The sequence below is a fragment of the Heterocephalus glaber genome, unplaced genomic scaffold (assembly GCF_053883595.1).
Source record: "Heterocephalus glaber isolate CG9 unplaced genomic scaffold, H.glaber_assembly_v1.0 deba00001481, whole genome shotgun sequence".
Taxonomy (NCBI): domain Eukaryota; kingdom Metazoa; phylum Chordata; class Mammalia; order Rodentia; family Bathyergidae; genus Heterocephalus; species Heterocephalus glaber.
The window spans coordinates 38302467-38317427 of record NW_028258317.1 but is presented as its reverse complement, the minus strand read 5'-3'; the positions used below and the strand labels follow the sequence as shown (position 1 = coordinate 38317427).

The following is a 14961-nucleotide window of genomic DNA, read 5'->3' as shown; positions in this document are numbered from 1 at the left end:
TTAATTGTATTTAAAAATATAAGTCCCTGCAGACGGGGCTGTGTGCCCCGCGAAGGCCCTGCTCTGAGGCCCTTGCACCAGCGGGGAGGCAGTCACACAAGCAGGCTTTGTTTTAATTAGCTCAGCAAGAGACCCTCCCCCTGCTCCTTTCAGTGCTTCCAGTTTACAATCGACCTAACCCACTCAGCCAAAAATTGTTACTAAGAAAAATTCCGCAGAAACCAAAAGAAAAGGGCCAGGCAGAGCCTGCGCTTTTAAAAGAGCTTTTCCAAACTGACTCTGCGCAGAGCTGTCTGCAGGAGTGAAACGCTGAGCTATTATTGCTTGAATGGGTTTCAGCTCAGGATGTTCCCCAAGGTTAACAAGATAGTTCAGTTAAAAATAACAGTAGATTCCTCTCCCCATCCCTCACCCCAAAGTGGGGAAGGAAAAAAAAACCAACACTTCACATTTAAATAATATTAAGGATCTGGTTTAAAGTGACAAAAGCCAGGGAATTCAAATTTAAGGAATGTTAGAACGGTATCTCCAAGCCAGCTTTTGAGAGTGAATAAAACACAGATTCAATCGAGTGAGTTGGGTTTGAAGTGCCAGCTTTTCGCCAGCGTACAGAGCTTTTGTGCCTTCTGAGGCGGGCTCCTCTGGGTACTGAAGTGCTAGATATGGAGGAAGGGTGTTTAAAGAAAAGAAAAACACGTTGAGGTGGGGATGGGAAGAACACTGTAGGAAATTACAGCCTCTGACAAACGTTTATTTAGATTTAGCCAAGAAAAGCATTTGGTTCTCTTGCTCTGAGCTGACCCGTTTGCATCTGATTAATTGTGCTTTGGATTTTCTGTTTTATCCTTTTCCTTTTTTATTTTCAATACTGCACAAAGCCACAGATTCAGTTCTTCATTTTCATTGAAATCACGTTGAACCATCAGTCCTTTTTTCATTAATTAAAAAAGAAATGCTCAAATGGGATGCAAATTTCAAATATTGAGATCCATAGCTTATTGGACCACTAGATCACAACAGCTGTGAGTGTCATTAGAGGTTTTGTAGGACCAAAGGCTGGGTATAGATCAATACCCTTCATGCACTTCCCAAAGGAAAGAGGCTGGCTTTGGGCCTATGTTCAATTGGTCCAAATTATTGGAGGCACAATTATGTGGATGTATGATTGCTGTACAATTATTGGGATTAAAATAATTTGGATTAAGTACTTCCTGAATGAGATTTCTTAACTGAAGTGTTTTTACATTAAAACTTGCTAAATGTTCACAATGTCAAACTACTTAGATTTCATTGTATTTGTGCCTATTTTAAAAATTAAATATATAAATTTTAAAGAGAAATGTGTTGTGCTGTATTATTGGTGTTATTGATATTCTCATGGGATATCAATTAAGCATCATTTGTTCACTTTGAAAACTAACTGAATTTTTAGGTAATTACCAGTGTAATGTCTCCATATTAATTTTTAAAAAATTATATTTCTCCTTTGCGTCATTCTAAGTCCAGTCTGTTGTAAACACATCAAACTCAAGCTAACCTTTTAAGCTCTCTAATCTTATGCTGAAACTAATATTTCCATATTCCCAACACTAGCTTAATATCCTTAGAACTAAAGAAAAAGAGTCTACTTCCTACATATTTCTTAGTAAAAAATTTTAGGTAATTGTCCCATTTTTTTCAGTGCTTGAGCCAGCATCTTGGTGCCGGTGACTACATTTGCTCAAATGTGGTGGACAGAGCTTTCCAAAGTTGGACACAAGCAAGACGTTCCACTCACTAGTCATGAAACAGCTCTTTGCTGGACCAGTCAGGTTTTTGGGTGACACACAACTGAGGAATATTGTATATGTATATATCCGCAGGAAAACAGGATAGCATTCGCCTTAGGTAGTTTTTCATGTATATAATGGATTTCATAAAGTTGTCTATAGCATTTTGCTGCCTGGTCTCTTCAAAACAAATTTTAATGATGGTCAGGTGGCTGAGATTAATACAGCCAAGCTGTGGCCCAAAGATAAAAATATCAGTCCCACACAAGATCTAGAGCTCCCTTATCTGGTGTAATGGATGCCATAGGCAATTTTATTGATATGAAACACCCTGCCATCTTACCTTCTGAGAAGAGAATCCCTGGAAGATAGTAATGTGGATATTACATGTGCGGCTGCAGAAGGAAGAAGTAGGTAGTTTTCGTTATCTAGCACTTTCCTAGCCGTGTGACCCAAGCAGAGTGAGATATTTACTATTCCTGTCTTTAAGCATCAGTTGTATGTAATATAGAAATGATAAGATCAACCTCATAAAGTAAGACATGAAATGGTGAAAAATTATGAGGGTGACTGACAAATGGCACTCAATAATGGTAGCTATGATTATTATTGTTGTGATTACCACTTTACTCCTACAATGTTAAGCAGTATACAAGCTTTTGAATCTCATAAGATATTGTCTTATTACTTTTCTTTCATTGATGACACAAAATACTGGACACCCAAAGTTAAAGGAAGAAAGGTTTATTTGGCTCACAGTATGTAGAAGTCTCAGTTCATAGTTGGCTGACTCCAAGGCAGGGTGGCATGGCAGAGGGGCATCCCAGAGAAGAAACAGTCCATGGCAGACAGAAGGCAGCAGGCAGTGAAGTAGTGGGGCAGCAAGTGAGGACAGCAGCCTTCTTTCCATCCCTTATATTCTATCCAGGCTGCACACCCTTACTGCAGGCAGCACTCACACCCAGGTTGGGCCTTCCCATTATCCACTCCCAGAACTATGCCATGCCAATTAGTGGATTAATTTAGCAAGCCCCACCTATGACCACATGAGACTTTGGGAGACATCTGGATACAAGCCAAGGCAGATATTTGGGATGTTCTAAAGGCAAGGGAGTTAGAACACAGTCAGTGTTCCTGTTTTTTGTAAGTCTGAAACCTTTCAAGGAATTCTTCAGGTAGCCTGATGAGGAAGGCAAGAGGAAGATTCCTGTTTGGAAGCTGCAAGTTACCAGAGAAAGGTTGAAGAAATTCTGAGAAATGTGTATCCTCCTCCTACATGTCTGCAACCTAGAAAAGAAGGATAGTTGAGTGTAACACTGAAAAAACAGTCTCCTTCTATCCCCTTAAGCTTCAATAATTTGGCTCTATGAAACAAACTGACTGTAGACAAACTCACAAGAGAAAAGGCACACAAGTTTAACATGCATGCACATGGAAGTCTCTCCAAGGGCAGCCACACGTTGACATTTTAAAAAATGTTTTTCCCATACTGTATGTAGAAGTACATCTTCTCATTGTGGAATATTTAAAAAAGAATCCATAGAATACAGAAATTATTTTTCTCTCCACTAGTCAGCTATCTGATATACACTCTTTTAGCCTTTTTTCCATTTACATATAGATACATGTATCTTATGTATATTTTGCATGTATAACTTTTCAACTAGTTACAAAATACTTCAACACTGAGATAGATAATTTTTATAGTTGGACACTTAAGTCATTTCTAACTTTTCACTATTATAAATAGAGCTATTGTGAATATCCCTGCACATAAATCTTTGTCTGCTTTTGTTTATTTCTTTAGGATGGATTCCTAGAAGTGGAATTATTTTATCTAATGGCTTGCATCTTTTCAAGGCCTTTTATACACTAAGGCCTAATAGCTTGCCAGATATTTATATAAATCTATACTACCATAGCATATAAAAGTAGACAATAGAATAATGACTGGTAATTTTGGTATCTTGAAATACAAGTATACAAAGTATCTTAAACTGAATTTTGTGAAGATAACAAAAGACTATGTCAAGAATTATTCTACTCATACTTTACTAATTCTATACATTTTATCATATATATGATATCATTTTATAATTCTGTCACATAAAGAAACAGTGAACAATCTCAAAGTAATAAAGATGAATAACTCATTTTATTTCTGACATTTCTTATCTTGGCTCCATGGAACTTATTTCCCTATGATCATCTAAGTTGGGGCTTCTGCTTTGAAGACCTTATGATTTACTTTCAGGCTTTATTTATGTATTTCTTTAAGATACAGTCTTTATTATAATTAGCTATCTGATTTTTGATACCCTCTCCTTTGCTGACTTCCTAGAACTCATCTTCACATGCGTTGTTTTCTCCTCCAGAAATTCTTTCTCTACATGTTAGATCATTGATTCTTTTATTTCATTTAATTATGTTAGAAAATAACCTGTAAGTAAGCATGTATGCCTCACTTTCTCTTTACACTGCTTGATTTCTTCCTAGCAATCATTATTACTTGACTTCACATTGCATATTTATTATTCTATTTGTATATTTTCCCCCTTCCATATAAGAATTTCAAATTTCATGAGGGCAGGAACTATATGTGTTTTATCTGCTACCATATCCTCAACAAAGTGTGTGGTTCATAGCAGCATCTCAATAAAAATTTGAGAATAAATGAACAAAAGAATTTTCCCTACCTCTAACTCCTTTTCAAAACTTTTTTAAAAAAGGAAGCTTGTTTGCCTATAGAATTTGAAATGAGAACATTTGTATGATTGTGGAGTTGTGCCTTTTTCTAAGTTCAACATTCCATGTTGTCTGACTCCTTGTTGTACTGTGTATTTTTTCCTGTGGGATCAGAAGTTTTAGTCACAGACAATGCTGAAAGGAAGAGCACTTAAACATCATTTAATGAGGGAAGTCATTTCCTGCCTAACATCTAATCTGTAAATTGATCGCCTGCTGAGCAGAAATATGGATCCTGTGATGCTTTCTGTTCAACACGTTTTATATTTGCCTGGGCTCCGGGGTCCTATTATTTACTTCTCTTGTATCTGATATCATGAGGCTGGACAGGAAGCTGGCTGTAGAATAGATCTGTTGTGGTAGGTATGCTAGGGGTAGACTGGGGATCTGGTTCATATGACTAATACTGAATTCAGAAAGAAGAACTGAGCCTCTCCTCCACCTGATAGCTTTTAAACACACACACACACACACACACACACACACACACACAGATACAATAGTTACCACTCAAATGAAAATCTGAGCATTTTGTTCAGAATTTACCTCAGAGGTAACAAATCTTAGGCCTACCAACCACTGGATAGATGGAGACAGTTTGTTCATTCCGTGAGGTGATTTTGTTGTTGTTGTTTTGTTTGTATTATTGAGCCAAGACATAAAAATTTTGAGATTTCTGCATAAGTATTTAAATTTTAATTTTCACTTGAAAAAGGAAGGCCGGCATTCTCCACCTCGTGTTCCCATACTCAATAATTGCTAGAGGTGGGTGTTGTAAATAGAGTGTTTCCTAGTGCACCACTACCCCCTGCTTCCCCAGTGCCGTACATCCTCAGGCAGCTACCATTTCCTGTTATCATTAGGCTTCCTCCAGTATCCTGGTGGTAGAAAAATGCTTCTTTTCCTCTATTCTACATGTTACTTTTGTTAGTGACCTGGGTAGTATAAGTAGTTGATGGGCAGCTCATGCTTTAAAACTTGCACGGAGCTAGGCACAGTGGCGCATGCCTGTGATACCAGCTACTTGGGAGACTGAGGCAGGAGGGACACAAGTTTGAAACAGCCTGGTCAATCTAGCAAGAACCTGTCTCAAAAAATTTTAAAAAAGGAAGAAAAGAAAGGATTGGGGATGTCGCTCAGCACTCCCTAGGTTCAATTCTAGTACTGCAAAAGAAAAAAGAAAGACTCAAAATCAAAACAAAACAAAAACAAACACTTACGTGGATGAAATAGATGAGGTGGTTTCATTTTCTCGATTCTGGGCTCTTTCAAATTCTCAGTGAGGTTTATAGCCTTTCTTTGCCCTATACCTGGAAATTATTACTATTCCTAAGGTTGACTACCTGAAACATGTAGAACAAGTTGCTATAAACTAAACTGTGTCCTTGACAGTCCAAGAATTGATATGATCAAATATTATAAGGATTATGCTGTGTTTAGAGGTGTGGGCTCTGCAATGTACTTAGGTTACGAGTGAGCCCCTCAGGAGGGTATCAGTTCACTGAAAAGAAGGGACAGCAGAGGGCTTTCTTCTTCCCCTCCTCCCTCTCCCTTTCCTCACACAAAGGGATGGCAGAAGGAGGCCAAGGAGAGAGCCTCCACCGGAAGTGAGTGGCCCACAGCTCATCTGCCAGAGAAGCTACCTTTCTGTTATTTCAACTTCCCAGCCCATGTCATCACTGGCTTTGGGATGACTAACAAACAAATGCAGTAAAAGAGTATTTACGTGGTATTAAACTGAGATAAGGAATTAATAAGTCAGCTGCAAAACACTGAGCTACTTTCAAGCATGCTGCCATTAAATCAGAACTCCTCTGTCTAGTACCTGTTTCCCTGGTTTTCCAGGCACCTGCTGAGATGCCCTTCAGCAGGATGGGAGCACAGGACATGCATCCCTAAGAGTCAGGATGTGGCCCGTGCTGGCCTTGCCAGCTGTGTGTTGCTGGTCACAGTTCACATCCGTAATGAGAGCGAGGGCACCATAGTGCTATGTTCCAAAATAAAGCAACTTTGTCCTGGGAAGCTTATTTTACCTCAGAAAGTAATTATATTGGTTTAAAGCATTCTTCACTCTCTTAAGGTTTATACATTTCTAAAGACCTTCCCCATCTTTTACACACACTCCTTTTTCTAGCCTAAACTTACTAAGTAAGTTTTTCTGCGTTATATGCCTCAACTTATCTTTGTCACTGAGGTCAGGTGTGAAATGACAGTATTTTTTACACCTTTCCATTGTTGTCTGCCAGCTTTCTTTTTGAGATTTTTTAGGCTACATAATTAGCCCTTTTATGTTTACCTGTGTGTTTGTTTTGACCTTTGTACTGCTACTCCCTAATATTTAGAGTGTTCCATTTCAATTTGTCTACCACTTCTGCTCCTTATGTACCCAGTTACTAGAGATTATATGGAAGTATGATCTCAGTCTACCAAAAAGAAGATTTAAACATTAGCTTAGGATCACTGTACTTTATCTTTGGGGCCTAGAATTTTAAGCTGAGGAAGTCAGAAACTGGGCAGATGCTTTGCTTTTAGCCAAATTAGATTTCCTGTAAATACTTCTAATCTTCCCTAGATACTCTGATTTTAGTGAAATGCTATTACATACTCAATGGCCGATCAATATAAGCTTTAATAATAGTTAAGAGAAAGGGTAATTACAGGCCGAAATTGTAAGCTAAAGTTTCCGTTTAAAGAAGAGAGTCAGCTTGCAGGAAAATGGAAGGTCCACTTTCTTTATTCTGTCTCACTTTATGCCCCTGCCACAGTAATAGCAATTTAAATTATACCTGAGTAAGGATGCCAGAGTTAGTTCCATGAAATCCTGAAAGGACCATTCACCCAATGTTTTGCCCATTTTTAAGGTCCTTCTTTCACTGCCTACCATAGGCTCTGCCCTAGGAGGATAGAGCAGCCAAATGTGAGAGCTTCCTGGGAGGAACTTACAATGATATCCAAGGCAGAAGCATCATCAGCTGGGTGTCACCCAGGAAGTTCCAAATCAGAGATCCTGAGTGTAGACTCCAGTAATTAAACCCTGGAAAATGGGTGGTGCTTGGAAATGGAATTTGGAACCTGCTTTCCTGTCTGTCTCTGCCTGCAATGGCTCTTGTCTAAGGCAGAGAAACAGTTTACAGAGGAAATGGTCCTGAAAACAGAGTTCCAGCCTGGAAATTTTACTTCTATGAGTTTTAAAATCAAAGACATAGAAAGAGAAAGCAGGAAAACTATAAAACACAGCATGGACCTTCTCATTTCTGGGGTTTTTTAATTGTTTTTTGATATTTTATTACCATGCCTAATCTAGCTTCCCTTCTAATTATTCTAAGTTCCCAGCCATGACACTGGCTCCTGTTTCGAGGTCTCTCACAGGCATATGTAATGCTCAATTGTCCGTGGCTCTCCTCCTCTTTGCTCTTCCTAGGACAAGTATGGCTCCAATTTCTAACCAGGGTAAACTTTCAGTGGTTACTAAATCATGGTAGTTCATATTGCCTGACTGCCTCATGTGTTAAGCACTGCCTAGTTTACAGAATGAATGCTTGTCTTCTCCCAGGAGAATGGTGTGGCTACACAGCCTTGACCTTGTGTCAGGCGAAAATCACTCACAAGACAAAGTGCTAAAATTCATATCATGGTTAATCCCAGAATATTAGGAGTCTCAAGAATAAAAGTGAAGAGCTATGTGATTCCTACCTGGAACATTAGCAACAAGCAGCTACATTGCAAAGCATCTTTTTTTTTTTTTTTCTTTTGGTACCAGGGATCGAACTCGGGACCTTGCGCTTTCAAGGCAGGCAGTGGCACTACTGAGCTGGCCCCTACAAAGCATCTTAATGTGCTAAATATTGGCTGTCCTTTGTCTTCACACATGAAACAAATTGTCTAAAATAATTTAAATATACTTTAGAAGCCACATATTAAGAAAGCTAGCCTTGCTTATCAGCATTGTTCTATTACATTTCAAAGCAAGCATGTCTATCCTTTAAGCACATGTACTTAATGCTACATGTGTGTCTATTAGTTAATGTGTTTATGTTATTTTGACTGAATCACTACATGAAGTTGAAACTAATCAACTACTTTACATTAATTTTATTTCATTTTGTATTTAAGATATTTTGTTCTTATGAGTCAATGGAATTTACCATATTCATAAATTTTAAATTTATTGTCACTTTGTCCTATAGTTTTCTACAGTCTGATATTTTTAAAAGCTTGTTTTGAAAAAGTTGTATTTGAAGACCATTTTAAATACATGCACTGATTAAAACGTATGTGAAGACTGCATAGTCAAGTCATTTTCATTAGACTTTAAGGCAAGAAATCTTTAGAGCATAAATTTCAGAGTTTGTGCCTTTAACTCAGGATGGGACTAAATTTAATATTGAATTAACAGGTCATTTGTTATTTAATGATGTAAAGTTCCAGTAAAAAATCATGGCTTACGGTACCTTAAAATATACTTAACACAACATTTTGAAAAGTAGAAATCTTATTTTCCTTCATGGGCACTCACAAATTACAGTTGAATGAGTGCGTGAATATAAATAGGCCTTTTCTCCTGACCAGAGGTGTTACCCTCAACCTGGCCCTCTTCCTGCTCAGGTAATTACCCCAAGCCTTTTTAAATGATTCTGAAGTTCTAATTAGATGCAATCTTCCTTGCTTCCTATTGTAAACTGCTGCCTTGAGTTCTGGTCTGAGGTGGGTTTCAAATCTATCACCCTTCCCCAGCGTCCTGAATGTTCTCATGACTGCTAATTACTACCCCAAATACTTTACCACCACATGATCTGAAAGGGGCCATGGAGTTGCAGTATCTCATTGTCTTCTCCACCACTTCACAAGGCTTCTGCAGTTAAACAAAGTGAGGCTGAGAAGGGAAAATAAACGTGTCTTGACAGCTATGGTGCATACCACTGCTAGTAGTGCTTATTTTCCCCATGAATATTGCTCTAGGACCTACTGGGCCGGTGAAGGAGGGAACTTGGAACTAGATGCTGAATCACTTTGCAAGTGTGAATGATTATGTTATTAACAGTTTACTGTATAAGGATAGCACCTGCAACCCTGAATTATCTTAATCAACCTAATAGACTATTTTAAAATTGGTTCAACAAAAAACCAAACCTGATAAAATTTGCCTGAAATGAAACAGTGTGGAACAGAATCATGAAACATGCAAATTTACAATGAATTTTCTGTAATACTTTTTCATGGCAGCTATTCACACATAAGCTACGATGTCCTGGAAGGTCATATGAAAATTTCTGGGAATATTCAAAATCAGTATGCAATTCCTATGTTGATACTACTCTAGGTATGTGTGATGTATACATAAAATATGAATATATCTTAGGCAATGACTTTAAAATACTCTCAAAACAGGGATTACATATTCTTCGTGTATATTTATATATACATGCCATAACTTTGTTCCATACACTTACTACCTTGATACTCAATTTCAGGCCTCACATACGCTCTCTGAAGCCCAGTCATCCCCATCACCTCTGGCCTGCTCAGAAGCTCTCTCCCTGGGCGTTGTCTGAGAGACAGCCCTATTGTTCTCAGCTCACTGATCCCACAGCCAGCGTGTCTCATATTCTGACCACAGTAAGATGGAACCATCATCACAGAGCTGTGTAAGTAAGCTTCCTCCTTTACCTGTGTTTCCTCTAAACCAGCAAATCCAGCACCTCTTAGAGGAAGCCTTAAAAGACAATGTCTATGCACAGATCCTCCACCCTCCCTGCTCTGCTCCCTCTCTCCCTCTCTGCCTTGGGATTTCCCACCAGTTCCCATAACATCTCTCTGGCTGGGGCAAGTGATACATTTCTTCCATTTAATGGATTTTGATTTCACTTCCTTGTTTGTCTCACTTGATGCACACACACTTAAACCTACCTTTCCTATGGGTCAGGATATTCTCCTAGCAAATGGCTTTGTAGGAATTAACTGGATATGATCAACAGGAGTCACAAGGTCATCTGCAAAGTCAGTCGAGAGTCCTATGAGAGGCACACCTGGTCACATGTGTGATATGTAGGCATTAGATCAAGAAGTGAACCTTAAAATGTGCACCGCAAAGGTCCACAACCAAATCCCTTAAATTTTTGCCTAGGCCAGGCCAGAGCTTATGGCCACTCTCAAGGGAGTGAACTAAGACCAAATCAAATGCAGAAACTATATCAAAAAACTATAGCAATCAGAATCACAACAATATCCATCAGAACTATGGAGAATTTTATTTTTAATTAAAAATAACAAAAGGCTTACCCTCTGTTTGTATTTGACAGTCTAAAGAAATGTCCTCTTCTACCAAATTCTGTGTCCCCTAAGAAAAATTGAAGAGAATTGCACCAAAATGCTCTCATTGAAAATACTTCTCTTTGATGTTTAGAAATGCCTTAAATTATAGGGCTACGATAGGACAGAACAAAAATATTTTAAAAAATCTCTATTTTCAGTAACTGGCTAGTGTTTGCATTGTTTTCAACTACTTTTTAATAAATTCCAAGTTTGGACCCTGAAGATTTCTATATAACATTACCAACAGGATGAAAGAGACAAACCACAGAAGGAGGTAATTCAGCAACTTGAACTCTTTTATGGAGATAATGAAGTGATAGTTTCTGGAAAAAATATTTTGCAGACTATTTCTTTCCCAGAAGTCTCCTCTTGCTTGGAAAAAGATCCAAACTGCTAGAAGTTTTTATTTTTCAACCCATATGTGATTTTTTTTTTTCTGCTGAAAATAGTAGTGGGCTATTCCTTAGTCTCCAAAAGTGGTTGGTGCAGGATTAAAACATGACGAGATCAAAGTTAGGTTCCTCCTAAGAAGAGAAGAATGCGGGTGGAGGTTCTGAGAGACTGGTGTTGGGCATCACAGTGCTGTTCATTATCAGTTGTAGTCTGTTTTATGTTTATTTTGTTTATGTAACTGATAATACTACAACACTGCTTTAATTAATGCTCATAATTTCAAAGCTTCATAGCATAAAACTTACGTGTGAATAATAATATAATAATAATAATATAATAATGCTACAGAATTTTTGTTCATTTATTTTAAGTTTTATACCAGATTTGGACCATGGCTCAATACATTTTTGTTTATAAAATAATTTTCACTAGTTATAAGCCCTACTAGGAATATAATGTTACTAGTTTAAAGTATACATTTGGTTTCTATGCATTAGAAGTTTATTTATAAACTTTCTCTCCAAAATGAATAATTTGATATTGAATAGGAAGATCTGATAAAAATTTCCCACATTTATAAATTCACAGTTTATCCCTATAAATGTGATCAATGTGGTAAAGCCTTTAGCCACATCACATCTCTTACTGAACATCATAGACTACATACTGGAGAGAAACCTTATCAGCTGTACTCTGATCCAGAAGGAAAGCCCACCAAGGAGCAAAAGGTTCTGAGCCACATAACGGTATCATCCAACGTTGCAAGTTTCTTCTACCTTCTTGCTGTTTTTAGTGCAGCCCAAGATTCTAAAACCAGGACAAGAGCTGGAGGTTTCTCTGGTGACCTGGCTCACACTCTAAATATTTACATCATGTTTTATGGCATAACATTTAGCTATGATGCTGAGGCTCCTGTATGACATTTCCAACAATTCCTTCACATTGAATCAAGGCAAATGCTAATAATAATAAATATGTGAAGAAAAGCGACATAATTATAATGAATTAAGTGCTTCCCAATACTTACATCAAGTACACTTTTAATTCACAATATTAAAAATATCTGGGCAGCTAAGGATAGCACATTTCCATGGAGAAGGCATTTGTCCACTTGGGAGACAGCATTATGTAGTGGGAAGGACATGATTTAGGAGCTCACAGATCTGGATTCAAACCCTAGCTCATACACTTACTAGCTCTGTAAACTTACGTCAGTAGCTTTCTCCTAGTTAGTATTCTTATGGTAAAAACACCCACTTTTCAGGGTCTTGTGAGGACAAGATATAATAGAAAAATACTTATGGACTTCCTATTGCACTGTGACAACCAAGAATGACACCTATGTGGGTGTTTTCTCTTCACTAAAATTGGCTGAGTGATTTTACCCCACTGGTTGAACTGCCTTCATTTACCAAAGGTAGAAACACATTACTAATTCTAAATAATGCATCTTAAATGTTATGGATTATATCTTAATGCCACCCCAAGCTCACGTGGGGCTTTTGGAAGGTGACAGGATCGCAAGGGCTGTGCAGCCAATCAGTCGTTAGGAGGTGGGGTCTGGTCTGAAGAGGAAGGTTGGCCTGGTGTGTCTCCCTCCCTGGCTTCTCCCTTCCCTCTCTGCTTCTGGTAGAATTACATGAGCAGCTTTCCTTCACGCAGGCCCTTCCACCAGGGCTGAAACTCCTCAAATGTGAGCCCAAATAAACTGCAGATCCTTTAAGGTGGGCATATTAGTTTTTTGTCTCAGTGTGGAGGAAGGTGAATTATCACATCGGTGAGAGTGCCTCTTCTCTCAATTAGTACCCCTGCTTCAGCCGGTGCACAGACCTGCTGCCTCTCTCCCCAGCTCTCCTCTCTGACCTTGGGGTGAGAACTTTAATGACAATGACATAATGGCCGTACTAGGTCATCAGCCACAGGGTATCGGGAATGATGTCGGCGGTGTTCACACTTAACATAACGCACCTAGTACTTGTTTGAGCAAATAAAATGAAGGGAGGCATAAACAGTTTTTATATTACCATGAGGTGTGTTAACCTAAGAATGTGACTCTTTGATACTTGTATATGGACAAAAACCACCTGGGACAAAACTACCTACTATCAGAAGTAATTGTTTTTAAAAATATTTATTTATTGTTAAACTTGATATATAAAATTACATTTATAATTTTGAAGTATATATGCATCATAGAATAGTTTAATCCAACTAATTAACAAATTCATTGCCTCACAAAATTATCATTTTTGAGGTGAGAACAACTCAGTGTCCACTCTCTTAGGATTTTTCAAGCATACAGTGTATCATCAGTAGTTACAGTCATCACGCTGAAAATTGATTTCCATGAGCTAAATTATTTTAACTTATTCTTATTTAGAAAGTTTAAATCTGCATAAAAATAGAGGGAATATAATGTCCTCTAAGTGCCTAAGACCTAGCTTCTTCCTACTTGTTCAGTCTATTCACATTTCAAAACATGAAATACAAATTTTTTTCTGGGGGTCATGTCCTCAGTTACTGCTGTCCAGGAATAAACCCCACTTTTAAATTATAAAACACTCAGTGTCAGGCATATATAAATCTAGCTACCGAGGAAGCAAAGGCAGATCCCCAGAGCAAAAGAGTTTGAGACCGAAAAAAAAAAAAGACCTAATCCATTTGAACATGTATTGATAGATACAAAGAAACCAAGTTCAGATACCAAGAACTTTAGATAATAAGAGTCACTTTTAAAATTTATGATAATCAGGCATGGTGGTGCGCATTTGTAATCCCAGCACTTGGGAGGCTGAGGCAGGAGGATCACCATGAGTTTGAGGTCAGCCTGAATTATATCCTGAGACCCTGTCTCCAAAATAAAACAACATAAAATAAAATAAAGCAAGACTTATGAAAAATACTATGTTAAAATTTTGAAGATATAAATTAAGGAATTAAGAAAAACAGCTTACAGGACTCAGCCATTCTAAGATACAGATTCTAGCCAAGGAAACAGCAAATGGCTTTGAGTGGAAAGGGCCTATGAATGGCAGAATGATAGTGACTGCAATTTCCGAGAATTAATGAAAATCAAGAATTCTCGTATTTACACACAGCAAATTATAAAGAATAAGTAAAAAATAAATCTAATATAGATAGTACAATTGGGGCTACAGGGTTGCTCCCTTCCACTCACCCCAACCTGAACAATTCCCTGGGGCCACGCACTCCGCCTTGTCCTAAGGCTTACTACAAGGTGGCAGAGACAAGAAAAGCAAAGACCTTCCAACCCTGGAAAATTCCAGAATCCAAAACCATGACCTGCGCGTGGCAAATCCTCCTGTAAGACCTACAGTAACATTCCCTCCCCGATCTTGTATGTGGACGGCATCTCATTCAATGATAACAGAGTGAATTATGGGAAAGGACATGCGCAATAGGTACAGCCTACGCCACTCGCGCTCAGTCAAATTTCTTGTCCTGCTCTGGAAGACCAAGGGTAGGCGCCCAGACCCTGCAACATTTTTAACCCCTTCAGCTCATGGCATTTTCCTTTCGAAGGTCGAGCACACTCACTCTAAGCACACTCTCACCTTAATAAACTTTGCTTCTTTTCCCTTACCATCACTTGCCACATCCATTTCTTTTTTACATAGAAGAATCTAGGAACCTGTCCCAGACCTCATCACTCATGATAACAAATCCATATGCATACCCATTTTTTTTAAAAAAAATTTGAACATGTATGACAAAATTCTAA

The 14961-nt window shown here is 38.2% G+C and overlaps 1 long non-coding RNA gene across 1 annotated transcript; it reads right to left on the bottom strand.

Annotated features, from left to right (window-relative positions):
• Positions 1-1737: 1737 nt before the first annotated feature.
• Positions 1738-11502, bottom strand: LOC147825912 (uncharacterized). The gene is made up of 3 exons (XR_015440071.1): positions 10422-11502; positions 9297-9366; positions 1738-3056 (listed from the first exon to the last, which is right to left on the bottom strand). It is a non-coding gene; the product is annotated as an uncharacterized LOC147825912 (long non-coding RNA).
• Positions 11503-14961: the final 3459 nt, after the last annotated feature.